We start from the raw sequence: 25,690 nt of genomic DNA, 5'->3' as shown, positions 1-25,690 counted from the left end.
AGAGAGTCACTGTGGACCAGGGGCCAGGAAAGGGCTGGAGAGAGAAGGAGAAGCCCCACACAGGGCTGAGGGACATGGAAAGGAGACAGGCCCTTTAGGTGGGGAGCCGAGGAGTCAATATCTAAACTTCATGGGGAGAAGGGAACAACGTGAATGGAGAGCTTGAAGGGAAATAAAAGGTGGGATCTCCCAGACCAGAGGAGGGAAAGATCTGGTGGGAAGCAGAAACAGAAACTGGAGCAGGAGTCAGGGAAAGGCTTGGAGAAATCATCTTGGGAATATCAGAGTTTTCTGGAATGCTAGGAAGAGGGAAGTGTGTTTGTGTGTGTGTGTTCAGAAACTGCAGGATTATTCCAGAGAGGGAGGGAGAAACAAGGGGCAGGATGAGACAGAAATGTAGAAGAGGGCAGTGGGCTGGGGAGAGGGGGCTTCCTGAGGGCACATTGTGCTGGGATATGAAGGGCTGGGGTAAGGTAGGCAGCTGGGGAGGGGGGGTGGAGTTTGGAGCAGAGGCAGAGGGGAGCTAAGCAGGAGACAGAGGGAGGGAGGGAGAGGGGGAGGTGATTCAAGCTGTCTCCCACAGGGATAGATGTACTGTCTCCAGACCCTGACAGTGAAACATTGCTGCTGAATCTGGGTTGAAATAATTTATGTTTGGTTTTGCGGGGGGAGAGAGAGAGTCAGGTCGGTCAAACAGGGCATGGAGTTCTGTGGGTGTCCTGCAGTGTCACTCACTGAAAAGTTTCCACCTAATGTGCTGTGTGTTGTGGTTCTGAAGCTGTTTGCTGGGCAGTGAGTTGGAACTGATTCCTCTTGGTTTTCCTTTCGTTAAAAAGCATGTGTCATTCTGCCCTGGGTTGGGAGGGGTTTGGAGGGGAAATGTACTGCAAAGCTGAAGGATTTGAGGATTCTAGTTCCTGCAACAGTTCTTAGGAGACGAGGGGGAATTTACTTTAACTTCAGATGTTGCTAATTGGCATGTAGAAACAAATATTTCAGGTAGTTTTGAATTCTAAACAGAAAGAAATGAAGACATTTGCAGAGATTTGATTAATCTTCCATCGAGCTGCAGGACTGGGGCAAGTTCCCGAGCTTTAAAGATTCCAGTTCCTGGGTAATGGGGAACACTGTGACCAGAAAGCCGAAATACATTGCCACAACTGTGGAGGAAGCTCTTGTCATTTTCAAATTCCAAACCCCCAAACCCAAGTTACAGATGAAATAATTGGAATGGAGTCAACTCCCAGGGGACACAAGAACCAGGGAGCCCCGAGACCCACAACCTGCTGATCTGTAATGGTGTGTGAGTGCCTCTGGAAAAGGTCACACAATGTACACTTTCAACAAACCGATGACCCAGAACATTGGTAATCCCACCCAATGATTGTAAAAGCGAGGTTAAGGCAGGTCACAGAATGTGCAGCACAATCGAAATGTCGCAATGAGAAGGAAAGTGAATGAACAGATACACAGACGGGAGGTTTGTATTTGGAGTGGAACATGTTTCCATGATCACCTGGAGCAGGTGGGAATATACATTAACCCAGGGGGAGGTTATATCCAACACAGACAAATTTGAAAACTCTTAGGGGCTGCGGGAAGATGCTGGGTCACAGTTAAGATTCACCAATCATTATTCCCAGCAGCAAGTGTTTCAGGGGATCGGGAAAGGTTAGGTCTTACTTGTAAAACCAGGCTCAGCTCTTCAACATGAGGCACAATCCTCTATCCCAACACTATACTCCCGCTCTCTCCCTATAACCCTCAACACTTCAGCCTGGAGTAATGAGTTTTCTGAAACATTTTCAGTGATTTCCCCTCCACAACTTTCTGGGAGAGAATCCCACAGGTTCAATGTCCTCTGAGTGAAGACATTTCTCCTCAGCTCAGTCGGAAATGGCCTCTCCTGCGTCCTTAGGCTGTGACCCCTTGATCTGGAGCCCTGGCCAAGGGGAAACATTGTCCCTGCCTCCAGTCTGTCCCACCCTAGAACGGTTTTATTTCTGGAAGTCTTGTTTCCTGTTATCTCAAACCTGATCTTTCTGAAACATGCTGTCCGGGTCCCGGAGTCTGTGAGACGTTGAAATGTGTTCAAAAGGGGTTTTTTCGAATCAACCCAGAGATGTGATGACATACTTCTGGGGCAGGTGGGCTTGTACCTGGGTCTTCTGGCCCAGAGATAGGGACACTACCACTGCACCCCTTTCCCCTTTCTATGAAAGATCACTGGGGGATCTGATTGATTATCCATAATGAAGATGATGAAAATGATTTCATGGGTGGGAACAAATTGTCCAACACAACACAATGCTCCATGGCAACCATCTGTCTCAGGCTGGTTCCAGTTCTCCAGCAAAGCACAGTCCAAGCTGGAAGAAGATAAATTGAGTTTAACAATGTTAGAGCTGGAGGCTCTCCCATGACCTTACCCCAACCTCACACACCAGACTTTGTCATCACGGGGGCTGTTACCCCACCCAACCCATTGTTAACTTCCAACAGTCCCCATTAGCAGCTATTCATTCTCCCACATTGACCTTTACCCAGGCCTTTTTCCGCCCCACTATTTTTGGCCAACTTTTTCGACTCTATCCCACCCATCATTTACTCTCTACTCCATCCCTATCTTCTGCACAAATCCCAACCTTTATGCAGCTGCCATCAGTTCTGAAGAAGGGTCACTGAACCAGAAATCTTAACTCTGCTTTCTCTGCACAGGTGCTGCGAGACCTGCAGACTTTTTCCAGAAATTTGTTTTTCTTTGGTTTCTAGCATCAGCAGATTTTTTTTATTTACTGACGGTACAGAGTCAGTATGGATTTGAGGAGGAGTGTTCAGGGGATTGAGACAGGCTGAGTGAGTGGGTACATGGAATATAATGGGGAGAAGTGTAAGATTCTCCACTTTGGTCAGGGGAATGGAGGGGCAGAGTATTGTTTAAAATGTGAGTGTTTGGAAAGTGATATGTACAAATGGACTGAGATGTACTTGTTCATAAGCTGCTGAGAGATAGCACACAGGTACAGGAAGCAATTCAGAGGCAAATGGAAGACAGAGCTCGATCAATTTCTAGTCCCTGATCACAGTGAGAGATATGGGGAAGGGACAGGAATATGGTCATGAGGTAGATGATCAGCCAGCATCTAGAATGGCAGAGCAAGCTCCAACAATTTAATTGGCCGACTCCTGGCCCTAATGTAAAAGACTGAAATGTTTACAACCATCTCCAGCCAGGAACACCAACTGGATGATCATTCCCAGCCTCCTCCTGAGATTCCCACAATCACTGATCACACTCTTCAGCCAATTCCATTCACTCCAAGTCGGATCAGGGACTTACTGCCTGGAGACTGCAGCCCCTCTGTCCATGCAGTGACCAGCAGAGTCAATAAACATCAGACTGTAGACCCACTGATATCAGCACCAGCTTCTCTTTAATCACAGCTTGGAGCAAAACCTTCACTTGGATCATACAGGTCACAGTATATATGCAGGTACAATCATTGGTCATTAAAATCATTCCAATTATACTCAATTTCCATAAAAAGTATAAAATGTATAAATATGGAGAGATAAGGACCTGCAGAATAAATATTCATGTTCAGCATTGACAACCAACCAATTGCAGGGCGACACAGTTGCACATCCCTGGGTTTAACAATAATGCCCGAGTGTACAAACAGATATCAATTCAGTATCAGCACCGTGGACTGAATGATCTCCTCTCTATCACACAGAATCCACATACTCACAATGCAATATAAACTGATTTCAATCTGTAACATTAATGTTGAAATATAACTCAGAGGAGGAAACACTTGGACAGTGTTTCTAGGGAATGGAGATAACACTCCCACTGGGAGTTTCCCTCCTGAGATGGTACTGCTAAGAGAGTTTGTGCAAAGTGGGAAGTGATTGTTGATCCCAATCCTGAGTTCAGACTTCCCATCAGGAATCACTCGATCCCCCCAACACTGGGCTGACTCCCCCATCCCTGAGCCAGGCTGAGTGCAGTGGAAACTCAGTCAGTGCTGGACAGCCCCGTTCCCCAGAAGGTTTTGTTCTCCAGCCGCTCCATCCTGATGCTCAGGTGCTGTTGGTACAAGGCTCTGTGCTTCACCTGAACAGGTCACCTCTCTCAAAGAGACACTATTCGATGCTTCATTTCGATCGCTGGAGTGTTGGCTTCGAACATAATTCCTAGAAGAGAGAAACAAGCAGAGAACAGGTTAGAAGAATCCAACATTTTGGACGCGAGTGTAAAGGGGCTGTTCAGGACAATTAAATAACCGTCATCATCCTTTTCCAATGCAGCTGGAAAATGGGCGACAGGAGCTGCACGGTGACGGAGCACAGAGTGTAGAGAAGAGGAGGCTTATAGGGGAGGCAATGGGCAAGAGCTGGGCACTCCACAGGAGCTGTGCTGACTGACAGAGGGAGGGCCAGAGGAGAGAGTGAGAGAGCCCTGCAGTAGTTCCTCCTCCCACAGTGAGGGCTGTACGTGGGGAAAGGCGGGGAGCACAGAGATGTGGATATTGAGAGAAACAAAGGAGATGGTATTCTCAGTGACTGAACCCTCCAATACCCAGGATAAGGGATGGGCTGTGTGGTTCAAACAGTGCAGGAGAGTGAGCAACAACTTGCCTTTCAATAGCACCTTGTACATTGTGTAGTATAGAGAAAGAGACATTGGAATAACAGAGGGAGAAGAAGGGAGAGAAACTTGGTCAAAGAGGTTTAGGTGAGGAATTGCAGAGCTTCCGAGCCAGGCAGCTGAAGGCACAGCCACCAATGGGGCAGCAATGGAAATATCAGGGAGACAGGAGCACAGAGATCTGAGGGCTGTACAGCTGAAGGTGGTTACACATAGGGAGGGCTGAGGCCATGGAGGGATTGGAAAAAGGATGGGAATGTTCAAATCTGTCCATCTCAGTCTGAAACAGATTTAACGATGGAACATCCACACCCACACGGAGTATAAACGTGAACCAGTTTATCCCTGTTTGCATCCTCTGTAGCCCCCTCACAGCTTACTTTCCCACTGAGCTTTGTATCAGCAGCAAACTGGGACAATCCCACTCTATCCCCCCATCTCAGTCACTGATATAGATTGTGAGTCACTGAGGTCCCAGCACTGATCCTTGCAGCACCAGTTACATCCTGACAACTGACAATGACCCATTAACCAATCCACAATCCATGCTATATGCTATATTCCCCCAATCCCCTGGGCCCTCATCTTAGATTAGATTAGATTACTTACAGTGTGGAAACAGGCCCTTCGGCCCAACAAGTCCACACCGACCCGCCGAAGCGCAACCCACCCATACCCCTACATCCACCCCTTTAACCTAACACTACGGGCAATTTAGCATGGCCAATTCACCTGACCCGCACATCTTTGGACTGTGGGAGGAAACCGGAGCACCCGGAGGAAACCCACGCAGACACGGGGAGAATGTGCAAACTCCACACAGTCAGTCGCCTGAGTCGGGAATTGAACCCGGGTCTACAGGCGCTGTGAGGCAGCAGTGCTAACCACTGGGCCACCGTGCCGCCCTAATCTTGTACAACAACCTATTCTGTGGCACCTTCCCAAATACCTCCTGAAATTCCCAATATGTGCCCCATCCTCTGGTTCTCCAGTGGGATAATATTTGCTCCTTTCCAATCCACAGGGACTGTTCAGCAGCGAGAGGATGACAAGCTGGAAGTGACTGGATGATGCTGCTCAATGACAGGCTGGATTGAAGCATCCTCACAGCTCAGGGAATGGGCAGGGACAGAGCTCAGCAACATTTCACACAATGTTATACAAAGATCAAAGGGTTACCATGGAAATAGTGGAACATTCCAGAACTCACCATCTTTATCGCTTTAGGACAACGTAACCCACAATTCCAACAACAAAAACAGCACCAATCCCAGCAGCAAATCCCAATCCAACTCTTGTTCTAGTTGTGACTCCAGGACCTAGAGACAGAGTGAAGCCATTAACAGACTGGGACACACAAACTAAACTAACAGCAGAGACCTTCAGCACCTCGTGTTTCAGAACCAGCCCCAGTACAAACAGATCCCTGGGTAATTCTAGTCCTGGAGGGATGTGGGAAGTTAGATCCCAATAATCACACACACACCAGATCACCCCACAGCTCCTTACACACACACACACCCTGCCCCACAATGTGATAGATACATGCTTTCCAATAGCGAGAACTGGGCACTGACCAGCAGCAGCTTCCCTTCAATTAAACTGAACAGCAACTGAAATTATTGTTAATTTTACAAGGAAATCAAAGTGTTTCACACTGCCTTCATCCAGGGTCACCCCCTCCAGACTGTATCTCTCTGTGCCCTCACCTCTGGTGGGCCTGTCCTTCCACTGGGACAGGACATACCCTGGGATGGTGATCGGGGAGTCTGGGATATTGTGTTATTTCTGTCAGTGTGACTATGTCCCACAGTGTCCCAAGTTGGACCCCAGTCCCCAGATGTTAGTGACGGGGACTTTACAGGGTTAGCTGGGCTGGCTGTGTCATTGCTGTGGCCTGATTCGATGCCTGGCTCACAGCCAGTGACCCATTCAGTTTTATTGTGGATTTTCCTGTCTCGGGGTTTGGCACAAACTGATTGATGTGCTCAGACAATTAAAAAGGGCAGTTAAACCTTCCCCAGGTTAATGTGGGACTGGAGTCACATATAGTGAATAATGTGAATTTAAATTCTGAAAGTACCACAGTGGGACTTGAACTCTCACTATCTGATTTATTAATTACTTATTTAGTAACATACCCCCACACTAACATTCGCACAAAATCAGAGGTTAGGTACAGAATAGAAATTAGAACTAGAACAGAGATACATATAGAACCAGGGAAATCCCAACATGAGAACCTTCCCTTTCTCCCAGGGACTGGGTGGAAGGCCAGGTTACACCTGGATCAATATTACTCGACACGGACTTCAACCAGCCCATCACTCCCAATCCCATCAGTTTCCCAACAGAAGGGTTCCGTTCACATTGTACCGAGACTCTCCACACAGAATTCCAGAAACACTGATGCTTGTGGGAAGCAGGAATCCTCAGAGTTCTGTATCTGAGGGACGGGAAGGGGAGTCTCAAACTGAAATAACAGTCCCAGGGAGTTTAAGGACCAGCTCCATGTAACAGTGACCCACACCCACTCAGTTCCTTGGAAGCGAACTCCTCTGTCGACAGGATAGTGACGGCAGCGTGTGGTACACTTGCCTTTATTAGTCAGAGCATTGAGTATAGGAGTTGGGAGGTCATGTTGGGACTGTATAGGATATTGGTTAGGCCACTTTTCAAACATTGTATGCAATTCAAGCCTCCCTCCTATAGGAAGGATGTTGTGAAACTTGAAAAGGTTCAGAAAAGATTTCCAAGGATGTTGGCAGCATTGGAGGGTTTGAGCTACAGAGAGCGGCTGGTTTGACTAGAGTTATTTTCCCTGGAGCGTTGGAGGCTGAGGGGTGACCCTATAGACTTTTATAAAATAGGGGCATGGATGAGGTCAACTGCCAAAGTCTATTTCCCAGGGTAGGGGAGTCCAAAACTAGAGGGCATAGGTTTAATGTGAGAGGGGAAAGATTTAAATGGGACCTAAGGGGAAACATTTTTCATGCGAACGGTGGGGTGTGTATGGAATGAGCTGCCAGAAGAAGTGCAGGAGGCTGGTACAATTACAGCATTTAAAAGGCATCTAGATGGGTATATGAATAGGAAGGATTTTGAGGGATATGAGCCAAGTGCTGGTAAATGGGACGAGAATAATTTAGGGTATCTGGTCAGCATGGATGATTGGACTGAAGGGTCTCTTTCCATGCTGTATAGCTTTATAACTCTATGGGACTCTCACGGAGTCATTCTTTGGTAAAATATCACACAGCATTTCAAACCTTCCAATGTTCCTCCCTGTCTATCCAGCATGATCCAATGTAAGAGCTGAAAACACATGCAGTAGTTTAGAAACAGATTTACCTGGTACAGGTGTGTTCGGTCCAGGTGTAGGAGCTCGCTCTAAAGGAAACATCATGTGTTTAGTACGGTGTGTGAAACAAACTGCAGAAATGTTCAGAGACTCTGTTGGGCTTGAGGGAAATACACCCAGGGAGGAATGAGGCTCAGGTCAGACTGATCAGGAGGGATCGGGAGTGAAAACTCCAACAGGATTGCATTAACTGTGAAAGGTAGAATGGAAGTTTTCCAGAGTGACCCTGAGCAGGATCATTCCCAGCAGCTTTCATCCCCCTGTGGAGAGAATCCTCACAGGATCCTGGGCCGACTGGGATACACTTTCAAGGTCAGTGCACTGGGTCTTGGAAAGGCTGCTTGGGAGGGGCTGTGGGTCCCACCTCCTTCCCCCTAACCTCTGGAGGCAGAAGGACACAGCCTGTGATGGTGACAGTGCAGTCTCTGGTGGAAGGGGATTCTCTCAGTAAGGCTCTGTTACACAGCCCAACGTACAGATGTTAGTGATGGATCTTTGCAAAGTTGACTTGATTGAGTGTGTCTCTGCAATTCAGTCCCTGGTTCAAAGCCAGTGGTCTGTTGAGTTTTATTTTTGTTCCTCTTTGTAATGGTGAGACAAACTCATTTCCCTCTGAGGTAATTTGCCAAATCAGAAAAATGTCCCCCACGTTGGGGTGGGACTGGAGTCACATAGAGACCAGACCGGGTAAGGACGGCAGGTTTCCTTCCCTAAAGGGACATGAGGGAACCAGTTGGTGTTTTACAACAGTCCAACATCTTCATGATCAGCAGTTCTGAGGATGGGTCACTCAACCCAAAACATTAACTCTGATTTCTCTCCACAGATGCCGCCAGACCTACTGAGCTTTTCCAGTAATTTCTCTTTTCGTTTCTGATTTACAGCATCTGCAGTTCTTTTGATTTTTATTTAGCTTTATGGTCTCTTTTATTAGGGCTGAATTTCTATTTCCAGATTACAATTCAAATACACTACTTAGATTGTCTCAGAATGGCATATAACCCCTGCACAACCACAGACAGAAAATCAGAGATTAAATACCAAACATCTGAAGGAGATCACTCTCACCTTTTACAGAGAGATCAACAGAATTATACTGTTCCCAAGAAAAATGCATAGCCATTGTGTTTTGAATCCAACACTGATACACATCCTGGTCTGTCTCCCAGAGGTCAGAGATCATAACTGACCAGTTGCCTTGTTCCAGTTGATCTTTGAACAGGTTCGCTCGGTTTCTGAACCGTGGGTCTTGTTGGGCCAAATCATCGTTCCCATCGACAAACTCGTGTAAAATTTCCTCCTTCTGTGTCCTCCAGATTACCCATAAATCAGAGACTGAGCCATTCGATTTGTAGGTACAGGGCAGCACAACCTGCTCCCCAAGGAACCCAGAAACTGGGACAGGCGAGTCACCTGGAAAAGATTGGAAGGATTTATCCACAGATAGAACCTCCCTGCTGGTACATTACATCCCAAGCTTCACATGGTTACACTGCGATGCTGGATTTACAAGAAGCTCTGATCAGTAACTCACTGCTTTCATTTCTGGGGGAAGGTTAAAGCTCAGACATTGAGGGTCTTCAACTAAAAGCAGCTTGTGCTGGATGTTTGTCAGCACTGAGCATCTGGAAAACAGTTTGAATCACATGGTTCCCATTTGGATACACACTGGGAGACTGGGGAGGGAAGGTGTACCGTGGGAGGTGGAGCTGAGCAGCCAAAAAACCTGAAAGGATAAAGACAGAAATGGGAGGGGTGGGGGAGTGCACACCAGGATATGCAGAGAGTTTGGGACAGGCTGTGGGGACCTTACCCTCTCCCCGTCCCCCCCCAAACACACAGAATCCAAAGATCCAAAGCTTAATCCCCACTCCCACAATCTGAGACAATTCCCACCTCCATTTGATCCCAGGACATTCCCAGATTCCTGATCCCAGTGCTCAAAGCCCACTCTCCCCTCCCACCATCACTGAGTGTAGTTCAGTGTCCAGCTGCCTCTGTTCACATCGAGTGCCTTCCTTTTATTCCAAAATTTACATTCTTCAGAGAGAGAAATCTGTGGTACATGTACAGTTAGTGAACCCGCTCAGATCTGTAACTCTCTTTACACACAGAGAACAAATTAAGTCGTTGATTTTCACCGTGCTCTATATTTACAGTCAACCTCTTGGCATTTAGCTGGGGGGGTCAGAGGGGCCCAGTTACTGCCTGAACCCTGTTATTCTTCAGCAGAATGACCTTACACTGTGGTCTTTGCCCTCTGCACCTTGGGAGCAGCTGCCCCAAGCTGTAGGAAAGCCAACGTGGAGACACATCACACGGAAGATTTAACACAATGCACGTTAATGCTGGCAATTTTAACACCCACTTTAAAGTTTATAAGGTTAGCAATGGCCATTCAACAACGGTCCTGTCACTGGGGGGACTGTCTGCATCCCCTTGTGGGTGAACTGTTGGAGCCCCTGCAGGGCTAAGGTAGCTGTCCCCTTCCTCACTGCGGCCATTTCCCTGCTCGGGTGAGAACAAGGTCAGAGCTGAAAATGTGTTGCTGGAGAAGCGCAGCAGGTCAGGCAGCATCCAGGGAACAGGAGAATCGACGTTTCGGACATAAGCCCTTCCAGTTCTGAGTGTGACAGAGAGACTATCGGAGGATCGCGGCTCCCAGTTACCTGGAGCTGTGGGCCAGTGGGTACCCCCTGGTTCTCACCAAGTGGGGATGGGCTTTACCAATCCCTGCGGGGGGTGGGGATGTCCATTGTTTCTGGGTTGGGGAAACTCTTCTCCTTTCCCCTGTGGTGCTCTGCCTCTTTTTCTGATGATGACCATCCTACCTTCCCCACCCCCCCCACCCCCCAGCTTTGCCAGAGGAGCTGCTGGGGTCATCCTCATGTAGCTGTCTCTTTCCCCTTTACTGTGAGGCTTTGGGGTGTGGTGGGATTTCCTTTTCCTGTTGTGTTTCACTGGTATCCACTCCCCCACCTCCTTGGTTTCCTCCTCCTCCATTGTCTCCGTCTGTCCAGCTGGAGGTAGGGTCAGTTGCTGTGCCTCCATGCTGGCTGCTGTCTGTTTCAGACCAGCCTGTCCTTTCTGGGATCCTCTTGTCTCAGTTCCCTTCCTGGATGGTGCTGCGGCACCCCCATCCCCCATCCTACCTTGGGCCGGCCTTGTACATGTGACGGTCACCTTACAGTCCGCTGCCATGTGTCCCGCCCTCCCACGGGTTCAGCACTCTCTAACCTGCCCTGTATATGTCAGGTCACCTCTGCTCCCTCCAATCGCGAAGCTGGAGGGGGGGGGTGGAGGATGTTCCCGCTGGCATCCACCCTCAGGATCATGTTCACTGGCTGCTTACTGGTCCAGGTTCCGAAGGCATCCACAACATCAGTGCTGTCTCCTTCAAGCTACATGTACCTTCCCAGGAAGGTGACAACATCTGCTGCTGGGACATGGGGGTTGTACACATGGATTGGAACAACCCAGCTCCTCTGTGCAGAGAGAACACACAATGGCACCACTGACAGGATGGAGAACAGAGCCTCACCTTCATTCTCCTCAAATACCTTCAGAAGATGCTCACATTGCTTCACACTCCTAAAGGTCTCATTGAAACATCCACCACTGGGGAATTGGTTTTAAATTTCAAAAATATACTTTATTCATCATATTTTCATGATTTGTACAATTGGTGATGCCATACATACATATATATCCCATTTCTCTACATACAGAGGTCGGAATTAATCATTCGTACATACAGGTCTGTACGTTACCCACCCATATATTTAGCTGAGTCTTTAGCGGAGCCCAATTACTGCGTGGGCCCCCTGTGCTCAGGCAGGCAGATATTACAGGGTGGTCTTTCCCCACCGCGCCTTGGCGGCAGCTGCCCCAAGCTTCAGCGCGTCCCTCAACACGTAGTCCTGGGCCTTGGAATGTGCCAGTCAGCAACACTCAGTCGGGGTCAACTCCTTCAGCTGGAAGATCAACAGGTTTCAGACCACCCAGAGAGCGTCCTTCACTGAGTTGATGATCCTCCAGGAACAGTTGGTGTGCCTCCAGGAGAACAGACCATAGAGCACGGAGTCCCGCGTCATGGAGCTGCTCGGGACGAACCTCGACAAACACCACTGCATTCCTCTCCAGACTTCGGAGAGTCTGGTGTGCGGTGTGGCTGAGAGTTCAGGCATGCATAAAGGATCTCACAGGCAGAGCCCTTCTCACCACCAGCCAAGCCATGTCTTGGTGCTTGTTGGAAAGTTCTGGCGATGAGGCATCTGCCAAATGGCTTTGACAGTCTGCTCAGGGAACCGCTCGATAGGATCCGCCCTCTCCTTTTCCCGAAGGGTCTCAAGGACACTACGTGCTGACCACTTCCTGATGGACTTGTGGTCAAAGGTGCTTTTCTTCATAAACTTCTCCACGAAGGACAGGTGATACGGAACGGTCAAACTACCCGGAGCGTTCCGCGGCAGCGAGGCCAGGCCCATCCTTCGCAACACCGGGGACAGGTAGGACCTCAGTACGTAGTGACACTTGGTGTTTGCGTACCGGGGATCCACGCACAGCTTGATGCAGCCACACACAAAGGTGGCCATCAGGGTGAGGGTGGCATTGGGTGTATTTTTTCCCCCGTTGCCCAGATCTTTGTACAGCGAGTCCCTCCTGGCTCTGGCCATCTTTGATCTTCATATAAAATGCAAGATGGCCCGGGTGACTGCGATGGCACAGGTTCTGGGAATAGGCCAGACCGGTGCCACGTATAATAGCAATGACAGTGCCTCACACCTGATGACCAGGTTATTTACCGCGATGGAGAGCGACCGTAGCTTCCATCTGCTCAGTTTCTGCCTCACTTAGCTGATACGCTGCTCCCAAGACCTGGCGCCGTCCCAGCCCCTCCGAACCAAATACCCAGTACCTTCAAGTGGTCGGTCCTGACGGTGAAGGGGATCGAGGATTGGTCGGCCCAGTTCCCGACGAGCATGGCCTCGCTCTTGCCTCGGTTTACCTCGGCCCCCGAGGCCCGTTCGAACTGGTCACATATGCACATGAGTCTGTGCATGGACAGCGGATCCGAGCAGAAAACGACGACATTATCCATGTACAGGGAGGCCTTAACTTGTAGGCCCCTGCTGTCAGGAATAGTCACCCCTTTCAGGCTCGCATTCTTCCTCATGGACTCGGCAAATGGCTCTGTGCAGCACACAAACAAGGCAGGAGAGAGAGGGCAGCCCTGCCTGACTCCAGATCTGACTGGGAAGCTATCTGATTCCCACCCATTGATTGAGACTGCACTGACAATGTTGGTGTAGAGCAGTCTGATCCAATTGCAGATTCGCTATGACAACGGATGAATAGGCACCGCACAACAATCAACAGACAGGAGGGTTCCCTCCCAGTTGGGGAACATTTCAGTGGTCCAGGACATTCAGCCTCGGACCTTCGGGTGACCATCCTCCAAGGTGGACTTTGGGACAGGCAGCAGAGAAAAGTGGCCGAGCAGAGGCTGATAGCTAAGTTCGGTACCCATAGGGAGGGCCTCAACCGGGACCTTGGGTTCATGTCACATTACAGGTGACCACCATTGCACTATACACACACACACCCAGACACTCTCACATACACACGGACACAGGTACACAGACCCGCACACAGACATCCACACACCCTTACAGACACACACACTCCCACACTCACACATGCACCCCCTCACAGACTTAAGACACTCTGAACTCACTACACACACACACTTTCTCACACTCACAACCCCCACCCCAGACACACACACACACAGACCAAGACCCACACGCACACACAGACCAAGACCCACACGCACACATATATTTTGCGGGTGAATTTGTACTTTCAGGGTTACATTGTACTTTGCTCAAAAACTCCATGCATTCATGTAGAACTCTGAGCTCAAAAACTCCATGCATTCATGTAGAACTCTGAGCTCAAAAACTGCACGAATTTGTGTAAAACTCCATTATCTCACTTTTTAGATTAGAATCAATCTAAATATCAGGTCACAGACAGAGAACACAGGGGGCTAACACCTTCAACATATTGTCTAGCTATCACCATTTGTTAACAGCCAATCCGAGAATGCAACTTTAAACAAAAGGTTTTGTGATTTACACATGAAAGAAGTGAATCACTGCATTTCTAACAGATGAATGGCTCAACAATCAATTTTTCAATGTATAATTTCAGTTACATCACACCGTAAATTCTTGCTATAAATTCTGTGTTACGATCGAGCCCTCCACTATCACCTGATGAAGGAGCGTCGCTCCGAAAGCTAGTGCTTCCAATTAAATCTGTTGGACTATAACCTGGTGTTGTGTGATTTTTAACCCCATTCTGATGAGAATAGATACTAGACTTGATCTTAACCAAATGGACAAAAATTGATTAAGTGCCTTCCTTTCAGCTCTCTCTCATGATCACAGTGTGTAATGTGAGCCTACTGTGTCCCACTCCCTCAGTGGGTCCACTTGCAGCCCACACAGCACCTTAAAGCAAGAGGGATTCCTGATTCCCCCCACCCCCAGCCTTTGATCCCTGCTGAAATGTCCCAGCACTCACAGCACTGACCTGAAACAGCAGCAACAACATTTAGCAGCAGCAGCAGCAGCGGGGGGAGTAGTTTCTGGGAGCTGTGTCCCTGCAACAAGAAAACACAGTCAGTCCCTTTCCAACAGATTCCCTTCCTGATCCTGCCCTGTCCCTGGGTGATGACTGACAGATACAGCCCATGAGAGGGGCTGGGACTTGGGGACTCGGAGTGAGGGGGAGGGCGGGGACAATCCACACAGTTACTAAAGATTGCAATCAACATTTTGGTGCCATTTTGCGAGTTTCCTTCTCTCTAACGAACATTCTTAGCGCCTTCGCAAACGCCGCAGCCTCGGCCCTACTCTCATATTTCAATCTTTTGAACTTTCTGTCCACTCCCCACTCCCTCAGTTCACTCCAAAATAACCTGTTGTCCCTCAGAAACTCGCACCTTTCCGATTGTGAGAAACCCCGGAGCAGGAGCCTGTTTGTCTGGTTCAGCTCCATCTCCCCCTCCCTCAGTTCACTCACACATCACTTTATAAACTTCTGAGAAGTCCCAGCCCTTTCTGTCTGTGTCTGAGATTGTCAGCGTTTCCTTTTAATAAAGAGGTGATTCACTGCTCGGAAAGTTTCCCCCAGATCCCCCTCCCTCCCTCCCTCGGTGTCCCCGGGTGGGAGACACTGACAGTAAGTACCTGCAGCTCCTTTCCCGGGACCGGGACCGGGACTGCGATCAGGATCAGGGTCAGACACTGACAGGAGACCGAGAAGCTGCTGAGAAACATTTGGTAAAACTCCACGTTGGAGGGAGAGCGGATCGTGTCTCAGATACAGCCCAGAGCCGATACTGCAATGTCCCCCTGGATTCTCTCCCTCTCTCTCTCTGTCCTGGTCTTTAAAACTGGCGCCACTTCCGGGGGGGGGGAGGAGCTTGTTACAGACTGACCCAGGGGTTAATCTGAGGGGGTGAGGGGTGGAGGGAGTGAATAGGAAGGATTCCCCCTCCCTCCCTCACCCCCTCCACTCCTCACCCCTCACCCCACCCTCACCCCCTCCGTGAGAGTCCCATAGGGGGAGGGGGTGAGGGTGGGGTGAGTGTGAGGGGTGGAGGGGGTGAGTGTGAGGGGTGGAGGGGGTGAGGGTGGAGGGAGGGGGAGAGGGTGGAGGGTAGGAGGGACGGGGAGAGAGATGAAGAGGGAGGGAGGGGGAAGAAGGTGGAGGGAGGGAGGGGGAAGAAGGTGGAGGGAGGGAGGGGGAAGAAGGTGGAGGGAGGGAGGGGGAAGAAGGTGGAGGGAGGGAGGGGGAAGAAGGTGGAGGGAGGGAGGGGGAAGAAGGTGGAGGGAGGGAGGGGGAAGAAGGTGGAGGGAGGGAGGGGGAAGAGGAGGGAGGGAGGGAGAAGAGGAGGGAGGGAGGGGGAAGAAGGTGGAGGGAGGGAGGGGGAAGAAGGTGGAGGGAGGGAGGGGGAAGAAGGTGGAGGGAGGGAGGGGGAAGAAGGTGGAGGGAGGGAGGGGGAAGAAGGTGGAGGGAGGGAGGGGGAAGACGAAGGTGGAGGGAGGGAGGGGGAAGACGGTGGTGGAGGGAGGGAGGGGGAAGACGGTGGTGGAGGGAGGGAGGGGGAAGACGGTGGTGGAGGGAGGGAGGGGGAAGACGGTGGTGGAGGGAGGGAGGGGGGGGAAGACGGTGGAGGGAGGGAGAAGAAGGTGGAAGACGGTGGAGGGAGGGAGAAGAAGGTGGAGGGAGGGAGGGGGAAGAAGGTGGAGGGAGGGAGGGGGAAGAAGGTGGAGGGAGGGAGGGGGAAGAAGGTGGAGGGAGGGAGGGGGAAGAAGGTGGAGGGAGGGAGGGGGAAGAAGGTGGAGGGAGGGGGGGGAAGAAGAGGGAGGGAGGGGGAAGAAGGTGGAGGGAGGGAGGGGGAAGAAGGTGGAGGGAGGGAGGGGGAAGAAGGTGGAGGGAGGGAGGGGGAAGAAGGTGGAGGGAGGGGGGGGAAGAAGGTGGAGGGAGGGAGGGGGAAGAAGGTGGAGGGAGGGAGGGGGAAGAAGGTGGTGGGAGGGAGGGGGAAGAAGGTGGTGGGAGGGAGGGGGAAGAAGGTGGTGGGAGGGAGGGGGAAGAAGGTGGTGGGAGGGAGGGGGAAGAAGGTGGAGGGAGGGAGGGGGAAGAAGGTGGAGGGAGGGAGGGGGAAGAAGGTGGAGGGAGGGAGGGGGAAGAAGGTGGAGGGAGGGAGGGGGAAGAAGGTGGAGGGAGGGAGGGGGAAGAAGGTGGAGGGAGGGAGGGGGAGAGGGTGGAGGGAGGGGGAAGAAGGTGGAGGGAAGGAGGGGGAGAGGGTGGAGGGAGGGAGGGAGGGGGAGAGGGTGGAGGGAGGGGGGGAGAGGGTGGAGGGATGGAGGGGGAGAGGGTGGAGGGAGGGAGGGGGGAGAGGGTGGAGGGAGGGAGGGGGGAGAGGGTGGAGGGAGGGAGGGGGGAAGACGGTGGTGGAGGGAGGGAGGGGGAAGACGGTGGAGGGAGGGAGGGAGAAGAAGGTGGAGGGAGGGAGGGGGAAGAAGGTGGAGGGAGGGAGGGGGAAGAAGGTGGAGGGAGGGAGGGGGAGAGGAGGGAGGGAGGGGGAAGAAGGTGGAGGGAGGGAGGGGGAGAGGGTGGAGGGAGGGAGGGGGAGAGGGTGGAGGGAGGGGGGGAGAGGGTGGAGGGAGGGAGGGGGAGAGGGTGGAGGGAGGGAGGGGGAGAGGGTGGAGGGAGGGAGGGGGGAGAGGGTGGAGGGAGGGAGGGGGGAGAGGGTGGAGGGAGGGAGGGGGGAGAGGGTGGAGGGAGGGAGGGGGGAAGACGGTGGTGGAGGGAGGGAGGGGGGAGAGGGTGGAAGGAGGGAGGGGGGAAGACGGTGGTGGAGGGAGGGAGGGGGGAAGACGGTGGTGGAGGGAGGGAGGGGGAAGACGGTGGTGGAGGGAGGGAGGGGGAAGAAGGTGGTGGGAGGGAGGGGGAAGAAGGTGGAGGGAGGGAGGGGAAGAAGGTGGAGGGAGGGAGGGGGAAGAAGGTGGAGGGAGGGAGGGGGAAGAAGGTGGAGGGAGGGAGGGGGAAGAAGGTGGAGGGAGGGAGGGGGAAGAAGGTGGAGGGAGGGAGGGGGAAGAAGGTGGAGGGAGGGAGGGGGAAGAAGGTGGAGGGAGGGAGGGGGAAGAAGGTGGAGGGAGGGAGGGGGAGAGGGTGGAGGGAGGGGGAAGAAGGTGGAGGGAAGGAGGGGGAGAGGGTGGAGGGAGGGAGGGAGGGGGAGAGGGTGGAGGGAGGGGGGGAGAGGGTGGAGGGATGGAGGGGGAGAGGGTGGAGGGAGGGAGGGGGGAGAGGGTGGAGGGAGGGAGGGGGGAGCGGGTGGAGGGAGGGAGGGGGGAAGACGGTGGTGGAGGGAGGGAGGGGGAAGACGGTGGAGGGAGGGAGGGAGAAGAAGGTGGAGGGAGGGAGGGGGAAGAAGGTGGAGGGAGGGAGGGGGAAGAAGGTGGAGGGAGGGAGGGGGAGAGGAGGGAGGAAGGGGGAAGAAGGTGGAGGGAGGGAGGGGGAGAGGGTGGAGGGAGGGAGGGGGAGAGGGTGGAGGGAGGGGGGGAGAGGGTGGAGGGAGGGAGGGGGAGAGGGTGGAGGGAGGGAGGGGGAGAGGGTGGAGGGAGGGGGGGAGAGGGTGGAGGGAGGGAGGGGGGAGAGGGTGGAGGGAGGGAGGGGGGAGAGGGTGGAGGGAGGGAGGGGGGAAGACGGAGGTGGAGGGAGGGAGGGGGGAGAGGGTGGAAGGAGGGAGGGGGGAAGACGGTGGTGGAGGGAGGGAGGGGGAAGAAGGTGGTGGGAGGGAGGGGGAAGAAGGTGGAGGGAGGGAGGGGAAGAAGGTGGAGGGAGGGAGGGGGAAGAAGGTGGAGGGAGGGAGGGGGAAGAAGGTGGAGGGAGGGAGGGGGAAGAAGGTGGAGGGAGGGAGGGGGAGAGGGTGGAGGGAGGGGGAAGAAGGTGGAGGGAGGGAGGGGGAAGAAGGTGGAGGGAGGGAGGGGGAGAGGGTGGAGGGAGGGGGGAGAGGGTGGAGGGAGGGAGGGGGTGAGGGTGGAGGGAGGGGGGGAGAGGGTGGAGGGATGGAGGGGGAGAGGGTGGAGGGAGGGAGGGGGAGAGGGTGGAGGGAGGGAGGGGGGAGAGGGTGGAGGGAGGGAGGGGGTAAGACGGTGGTGGAGGGAGGGAGGGGGAAGACGGTGGAGGGAGGGAGGGAGAAGAAGGTGGAGGGAGGGAGGGGGAAGAAGGTGGAGGGAGGGAGGGGGAAGAAGGTGGAGGGAGGGAGGGGGAGAGGAGGGAGGGAGGGGGAAGAAGGTGGAGGGAGGGAGGGGGAGAGGGTGGAGGGAGGGAGGGGGAGAGGGTGGAGGGAGGGGGGGAGAGGGTGGAGGGATGGAGGGGGAGAGGGTGGAGGGAGGGAGGGGGGAGAGGGTGGAGGGAGGGAGGGGGGAGAGGGTGGAGGGAGGGAGGGGGGAAGACGGTGGTGGAGGGAGGGAGGGGGAGAGGGTGGAGGGAGGGAGGGGGGATGACGGTGGTGGAGGGAGGGAGTGGGGAAGACGGTGGTGGAGGGAGGGAGGGGGAAGAAGGTGGAGGGAGGGAGGGGGAGAGGGTGAAGGGAGGGAGGGGGAGAGGGTGGAGGGAGGGGGGGAGAGGGTGGAGGGATGGAGGGGGAGAGGGTGGAGGGAGGGAGGGGGGAGAGGGTGGAGGGAGGGAGGGGGGAGAGGGTGGAGGGAGGGAGGGGGGAAGACGGTGGTGGAGGGAGGGAGGGGGGAGAGGGTGGAGGGAGGGAGGGGGGAAGACGGTGGTGGAGGGAGGGAGGGGGGAAGACGGTGGTGGAGGGAGGGAGGGGGGAAGACGGTGGTGGAGGGAGGGAGGGGGAAGACGGTGGTGGAGGGAGGGAGGGGGAAGACGGTGGTGGAGGGAGGGAGGGGGGAAGACGGTGGTGGAGGGAGGGAGGGGGAAGACGGTGGTGGAGGGAGGGAGGGGGAAGACGGTGGTGGAGGGAGGGAGGGGGAAGACGGTGGTGGAGGGAGGGAGGGGGAAGACGGTGGTGGAGGGAGGGAGGGGGAAGACGGTGGTGGAGGGAGGGAGGGGGAAGACGGTGGTGGAGGGAGGGAGGGGGAAGACGGTGGTGGAGGGAGGGAGGGGGAAGACGGTGGTGGAGGGAGGGAGGGGGAAGACGGTGGTGGAGGGAGGGAGGGGGAAGACGGTGGTGGAGGGAGGGAGGGGGAAGACGGTGGTGGAGGGAGGGAGGGGGAAGACGGTGGTGGAGGGAGGGAGGGGGAAGAAGGTGGTGGAGGGAGGGAGGGGGAAGAAGGTGGAGGGAGGGAGGGGGAAGAAGGTGGAGGGAGGGAGGGGGAAGAAGGTGGTGGGAGGGAGGGGGAAGAAGGTGGAGGGAGGGAGGGGGAAGAAGGTGGAGGGAGGGAGGGGGAAGAAGGTGGAGGGAGGGGGGGAGAGGGTGGAGGGATGGAGGGGGAAGAAGGTGGAGGGAGGGAGGGGGAGAGGGTGGAGGGAGGGAGGGGGAAGAAGGTGGAGGGAGGGAGGGGGAGAGGAGGGAGGGAGGGGGAAGAAGGTGGAGGGAGGGAGGGGGAGAGGGTGGAGGGAGGGAGGGGGAGAGGGTGGAGGGAGGGGGGGAGAGGGTGGAGGGAGGGGGGGAGAGGGTGGAGGGATGGAGGGGGAGAGGGTGGAGGGAGGGAGGGGGGAGAGGGTGGAGGGAGGGAGGGGGGAAGACGGTGGTGGAGGGAGGGAGGGGGAAGAAGGTGGAGGGAGGGAGGGAGGGGGAAGAAGGTGGAGGGAGGGAGGGGGAAGAAGGTGGAGGGAGGGAGGGGGAAGAAGGTGGAGGGAGGGAGGGGGAAGAAGGTGGAGGGAGGGGGGGAGAGGGTGGAGGGATGGAGGGGGAAGAAGGTGGAGGGAGGGAGGGGGAGAGGGTGGAGGGAGGGAGGTGGGAAGACGGTGGTGGAGGGAGGGAGGGGGAAGAAGGTGGAGGGAGGGAGGGAGGGGGAAGAAGGTGGAGGGAGGGAGGGGGAAGAAGGTGGAGGGAGGGAGGGGGAAGAAGGTGGAGGGAGGGGGGGAGAGGGTGGAGGGATGGAGGGGGAGAGGGTGGAGGGAGGGAGGGGGAGAGGGTGGAGGGAGGGAGGGGGGAGAGGGTGGAGGGAGGGAGGGGGAAGACGGTGGTGGAGGGAGGGGGGGGAAGACGGTGGAGGGAGGGAGAAGAAGGTGGAGGGAGGGAGGGAGAAGAAGGTGGAGGGAGGGAGGGAGAAGAAGGTGGAGGGAGGGAGGGGGAAGACGGTGGTGGAGGGAGGGAGGGGGAAGACGGTGGTGGAGGGAGGGAGGGGGAAGACGGTGGAGGGAGGGAGAAGAAGGTGGAAGACGGTGGAGGGAGGGAGAAGAAGGTGGAGGGAGGGAGGGAGAAGAAGGTGGAGGGAGGGAGAAGAAGGTGGAGGGAGGGAGAAGAAGGTGGAGGGAGGGAGGGGGAAGAAGGTGGAGGGAGGGAGGGGGAAGAAGGTGGAGGGAGGGAGGGGGAAGAAGGTGGAGGGAGGGAGGGGGAAGAAGGTGGAGGGAGGGAGGGGGAAGAAGGTGGAGGGAGGGAGGGGGAAGAAGGTGGAGGGAGGGAGGGGGAAGAAGGTGGAGGGAGGGAGGGGGAAGAAGGTGGTGGGAGGGAGGGGGAAGAAGGTGGAGGGAGGGAGGGGGAAGAAGGTGGAGGGAGGGAGGGGGAAGAAGGTGGAGGGAGGGAGGGGGAAGAAGGTGGAGGGAGGTAGGGGGAGAGGGTGGAGGGAGGGGGTGAGAGGGTGGAGGGATGGAGGGGGAGAGGGTGGAGGGAGGGAGGGGGGAGAGGGTGGAGGGAGGGAGGGGGGAGAGGGTGGAGGGAGGGAGGGGGGAGAGGGTGGAGGGAGGGAGTGGGGAAGACGGTGGTGGAGGGAGGGAGGGGGAAGAAGGTGGAGTGAGGGAGGGGGAAGAAGGTGGAGGGAGGGAGGGGGAAGAAGGTGGAGGGAGGGAGGGGGAAGAAGGTGGTGGGAGGGAGGGGGAAGAAGGTGGTGGGAGGGAGGGGGAAGAAGGTGGAGGGAGGGAGGGGGAAGAAGGTGGAGGGAGGGGGAAGAAGGTGGAGGGAGGGAGGGGGAAGAAGGTGGAGGGAGGGAGGGGGAAGAAGGTGGAGGGAGGGAGGGGGAAGAAGGTGGAGGGAGGGTGGGGGAAGAAGGTGGAGGGAGGGAGGGGGAAGAAGGTGGTGGGAGGGAGGGGGAAGAAGGTGGAGGGAGGGAGGGGGAAGAAGGTGGTGGGAGGGAGGGGGAAGAAGGTGGAGGGAGGGAGGGAGAGGGTGGAGGGATGGAGGGGGAGAGGGTGGAGGGAGGGGGAAGAAGGTGGAGGGAGGGGGAGGGAGGGAGGGGGAAGACGGTGGTGGAGGGAGGGAGGGGGAAGACGGTGGTGGAGGGAGGGAGGGGGAAGACGGTGGTGGAGGGAGGGAGGGGGAAGACGGTGGTGGAGGGAGGGAGGGGGAAGACGGTGGTGGAGGGAGGGAGGGGGAAGACGGTGGTGGAGGGAGGGAGGGGGAAGACGGTGGTGGAGGGAGGGAGGGGGAAGAAGGTGGAGGGAGGGAGGGGGAAGAAGGTGGAGGGAGGGAGGGGGAAGAAGGTGGTGGGAGGGAGGGGGAAGAAGGTGGAGGGAGGGAGGGGGAAGAAGGTGGAGGGATGGAGGGGGAGAGGGTGGAGGGATGGAGGGGGAGAGGGTGGAGGGAGGGAGGGGGGAGAGGGTGGAGGGAGGGAGTGGGAAGACGGTGGTGGAGGGAGGGGGGGAAGACGGTGGAGGGAGGGAGAAGAAGGTGGAGGGAGGGAGGGAGAAGAAGGTGTTGGGAGGGAGGGAGAAGAAGGTGGAGGGAGGGAGGGGGAAGACGGTGGTGGAGGGACGGAGGGGGAAGACGGTGGTGGAGGGAGGGAGGGGGAAGACGGTGGAGGGAGGGAGAAGAAGGTGGAAGACGGTGGAGGGAGGGAGAAGAAGGTGGAGGGAGGGAGGGAGAAGAAGGTGGAGGGAGGGAGAAGAAGGTGGAGGGAGGGAGAAGAAGGTGGAGGGAGGGAGGGGGAAGAAGGTGGAGGGAGGGAGGGGGAAGAAGGTGGAGGGAGGGAGGGGGAAGAAGGTGGAGGGAGGGAGGGGGAAGAAGGTGGAGGGAGGGAGGGGGAAGAAGGTGGAGGGAGGGAGGGGGAAGAAGGTGGTGGGAGGGAGGGGGAAGAAGGTGGAGGGAGGGAGGGGGAAGAAGGTGGAGGGAGGGAGGGGGAAGAAGGTGGAGGGAGGTAGGGGGAGAGGGTGGAGGGAGGGGGTGAGAGGGTGGAGGGATGGAGGGGGAGAGGGTGGAGGGAGGGAGGGGGGAGAGGGTGGAGGGAGGGAGGGAGGGGGGAGAGGGTGGAGGGAGGGAGGGGGGAGAGGGTGGAGGGAGGGAGGGGGGAAGACGGTGGTGGAGGGAGGGAGGGGGAAGAAGGTGGAGGGAGGGAGGGGGAAGAAGGTGGAGGGAGGGAGGGGGAAGAAGGTGGAGGGAGGGAGGGGGAAGAAGGTGGAGGGAGGGAGGGGGAAGAAGGTGGTGGGAGGGAGGGGGAAGAAGGTGGTGGGAGGGAGGGGGAAGAAGGTGGAGGGAGGGAGGGGGAAGAAGGTGGAGGGAGGGAGGGGGAAGAAGGTGGAGGGAGGGAGGGGGAAGAAGGTGGAGGGAGGGAGGGGGAAGAAGGTGGAGGGAGGGAGGGGGAAGAAGGTGGTGGGAGGGAGGGGGAAGAAGGTGGTGGGAGGGAGGGGGAAGAAGGTGGTGGGAGGGAGGGGGAAGAAGGTGGAGGGAGGGAGGGGGAAGAAGGTGGAGGGAGGGAGGGGGAAGAAGGTGGAGGGAGGGAGGGGGAGAGGGTGGAGGGAGGGGGAAGAAGGTGGAGGGAGGGAGGGGGAGAGGGTGGAGGGAGGGGGGAGAGGGTGGAGGGAGGGAGGGGGAGAGGGTGGAGGGAGGGGGGAGAGGGTGGAGGGATGGAGGGGGAGAGGGTGGAGGGAGGGAGGGGGGAGAGGGTGGAGGGAGGGAGGGGGGAGAGGGTGGAGGGAGGGAGGGGGGAAGACGGTGGTGGAGGGAGGGAGGGGGAAGACGGTGGAGGGAGGGAGGGAGAAGAAGCTGGAGGGAGGGAGGGGGAAGAAGGTGGAGGGAGGGAGGGGGAAGAAGGTGGAGGGAGGGGGGGAGAGGGTGGAGGGATGGAGGGGGAGAGGGTGGAGGGAGGGAGGGGGAGAGGGTGGAGGGAGGGAGGGGGAAGACGGTGGTGGAGGGAGGGGGGGGAAGACGGTGGAGGGAGGGAGAAGAAGGTGGAGGGAGGGAAGGAGAAGAAGGTGGAGGGAGGGAGGGAGAAGAAGGTGGAGGGAGGGAGGGGGAAGACGGTGGTGGAGGGAGGGAGGGGGAAGACGGTGGTGGAGGGAGGGAGGGGGAAGACGGTGGAGGGAGGGAGAAGAAGGTGGAAGACGGTGGAGGGAGGGAGAAGAAGGTGGAGGGAGGGAGGGAGAAGAAGGTGGAGGGAGGGAGAAGAAGGTGGAGGGAGGGAGAAGAAGGTGGAGGGAGGGAGGGGGAAGAAGGTGGAGGGAGGGAGGGGGAAGAAGGTGGAGGGAGGGAGGGGGAAGAAGGTGGAGGGAGGGAGGGGGAAGAAGGTGGAGGGAGGGAGGGGGAAGAAGGTGGAGGGAGGGAGGGGGAAGAAGGTGGAGGGAGGGAGGGGGAAGAAGGTGGAGGGAGGTAGGGGGAGAGGGTGGAGGGAGGGGGTGAGAGGGTGGAGGGATGGAGGGGGAGAGGGTGGAGGGAGGGAGGGGGGAGAGGGTGGAGGGAGGGAGGGGGGAGAGGGTGGAGGGAGGGAGGGGGGAAGACGGTGGTGGAGGGAGGGAGGGGGAAGACGGTGGAGGGAGGGAGGGGGAAGAAGGTGGAGGGAGGGAGGGGGAAGAAGGTGGAGGGAGGGAGGGGGAAGAAGGTGGAGGGAGGGAGGGGGAAGAAGGTGGTGGGAGGGAGGGGGAAGAAGGTGGTGGGAGGGAGGGGGAAGAAGGTGGAGGGAGGGAGGGGGAAGAAGGTGGAGGGAGGGGGAAGAAGGTGGAGGGAGGGAGGGGGAAGAAGGTGGAGGGAGGGGGAAGAAGGTGGAGGGAGGGAGGGGGAAGAAGGTGGAGGGAGGGAGGGGGAAGAAGGTGGAGGGAGGGAGGGGGAAGAAGGTGGTGGGAGGGAGGGGGAAGAAGGTGGAGGGAGGGGGAAGAAGGTGGAGGTAGGGAGAGGGTGGAGGGAGGGAGGGGGAGAGGGTGGAGGGAGGGGGAGAGTGTGGAGGGAGGGAGGGGGAAGAAGGTGGAGGGTGGGAGGGGGAAGAAGGTGGAGGGAGGGAGGGGGAAGAAGGTGGAGGGAGGGAGGGGGAAGAAGGTGGAGGGAGGGAGGGGGAAGAAGGTGGTGGGAGGGAGGGGGAAGATGGTGGAGGGAGGGAGGGGGAAGAAGGTGGAGGGAGGGGGAAGAAGGTGGAGGGAGGGAGGGGGAAGAAGGTGGAGGGAGGGAGGGGGAAGAAGGTGGAGGGAGGGAGGGGGAAGAAGGTGGTGGGAGGGAGGGGGAAGAAGGTGGAGGGAGGGAGGGGGAAGAAGGTGGAGGGAGGGGGAAGAAGGTGGAGGTAGGGAGAGGGTGGAGGGAGGGAGGGGGAGAGGGTGGAGGGAGGGAGGGGGAGAGGGTGGAGGGAGGGAGGGGGAGAGGGTGGAGGGAGGGAGGGGGAGAGGGTGGAGGGAGGGAGGGGAGAGGGTGGAGGGAGGGAGGGGGAGAGGGTGGAGGGAGGGAGGGGAGAGGGTGGAGGGAGGGAGGGGGAGAGGGTGGAGGGAGAGAGGGGGAGAGGGTGGAGGGAGGGAGGGGAGAGGGTGGAGGGAAGGAGGGGGAGAGGTTGGAGGGAGGGAGGGGAGAGGGTGGAGGGAAGGAGGGGGAGAGGGTGGAGGGAGGGAGGAGGAGAGGGTGGAGGGAGGGAGGGGGAGAGGGTGGAGGGAGGGAGGGGGAGAGGGTGGAGGGAGGGAGGGGGAGAGGGTGGAGGGAGGGAGGGGGAGAGGGTGGAGGGAGGGAGGGGAGAGGGTGGAGGGAGGAGGAGAGTGTGGAGGGAGGAAGGGAGGGAGAGTGGATG

The 25,690-nt window shown here is 56.8% G+C and overlaps 1 pseudogene across 1 annotated transcript in view; it reads right to left on the bottom strand.

Annotated features, from left to right (window-relative positions):
- Positions 1–3,417: 3,417 nt before the first annotated feature.
- LOC148139343 (uncharacterized) overlaps positions 3,418–25,690 on the bottom strand; it is a 67,835-nt pseudogene continuing 45,562 nt past the window's right edge. Inside the window, exons 7-12 of the transcript XR_015753582.1 lie at positions 15,275–15,402; positions 14,616–14,685; positions 9,084–9,428; positions 8,006–8,044; positions 5,865–5,973; positions 3,418–4,200 (exon numbers count right to left, since the gene is read on the bottom strand). The product of XR_015753582.1 is annotated as an uncharacterized LOC148139343 (transcript). The remainder of the gene's footprint in view (positions 4,201–5,864; positions 5,974–8,005; positions 8,045–9,083; positions 9,429–14,615; positions 14,686–15,274; positions 15,403–25,690) is intronic.

Source organism: Chiloscyllium plagiosum, unplaced genomic scaffold (genome assembly GCF_037043375.1).
Source record: "Chiloscyllium plagiosum isolate Xiang-an unplaced genomic scaffold, Cpla_swu_hap1 HiC_scaffold_38, whole genome shotgun sequence".
Taxonomy (NCBI): domain Eukaryota; kingdom Metazoa; phylum Chordata; class Chondrichthyes; order Orectolobiformes; family Hemiscylliidae; genus Chiloscyllium; species Chiloscyllium plagiosum.
This window is presented reverse-complemented; position numbering and strand designations above follow the sequence as displayed.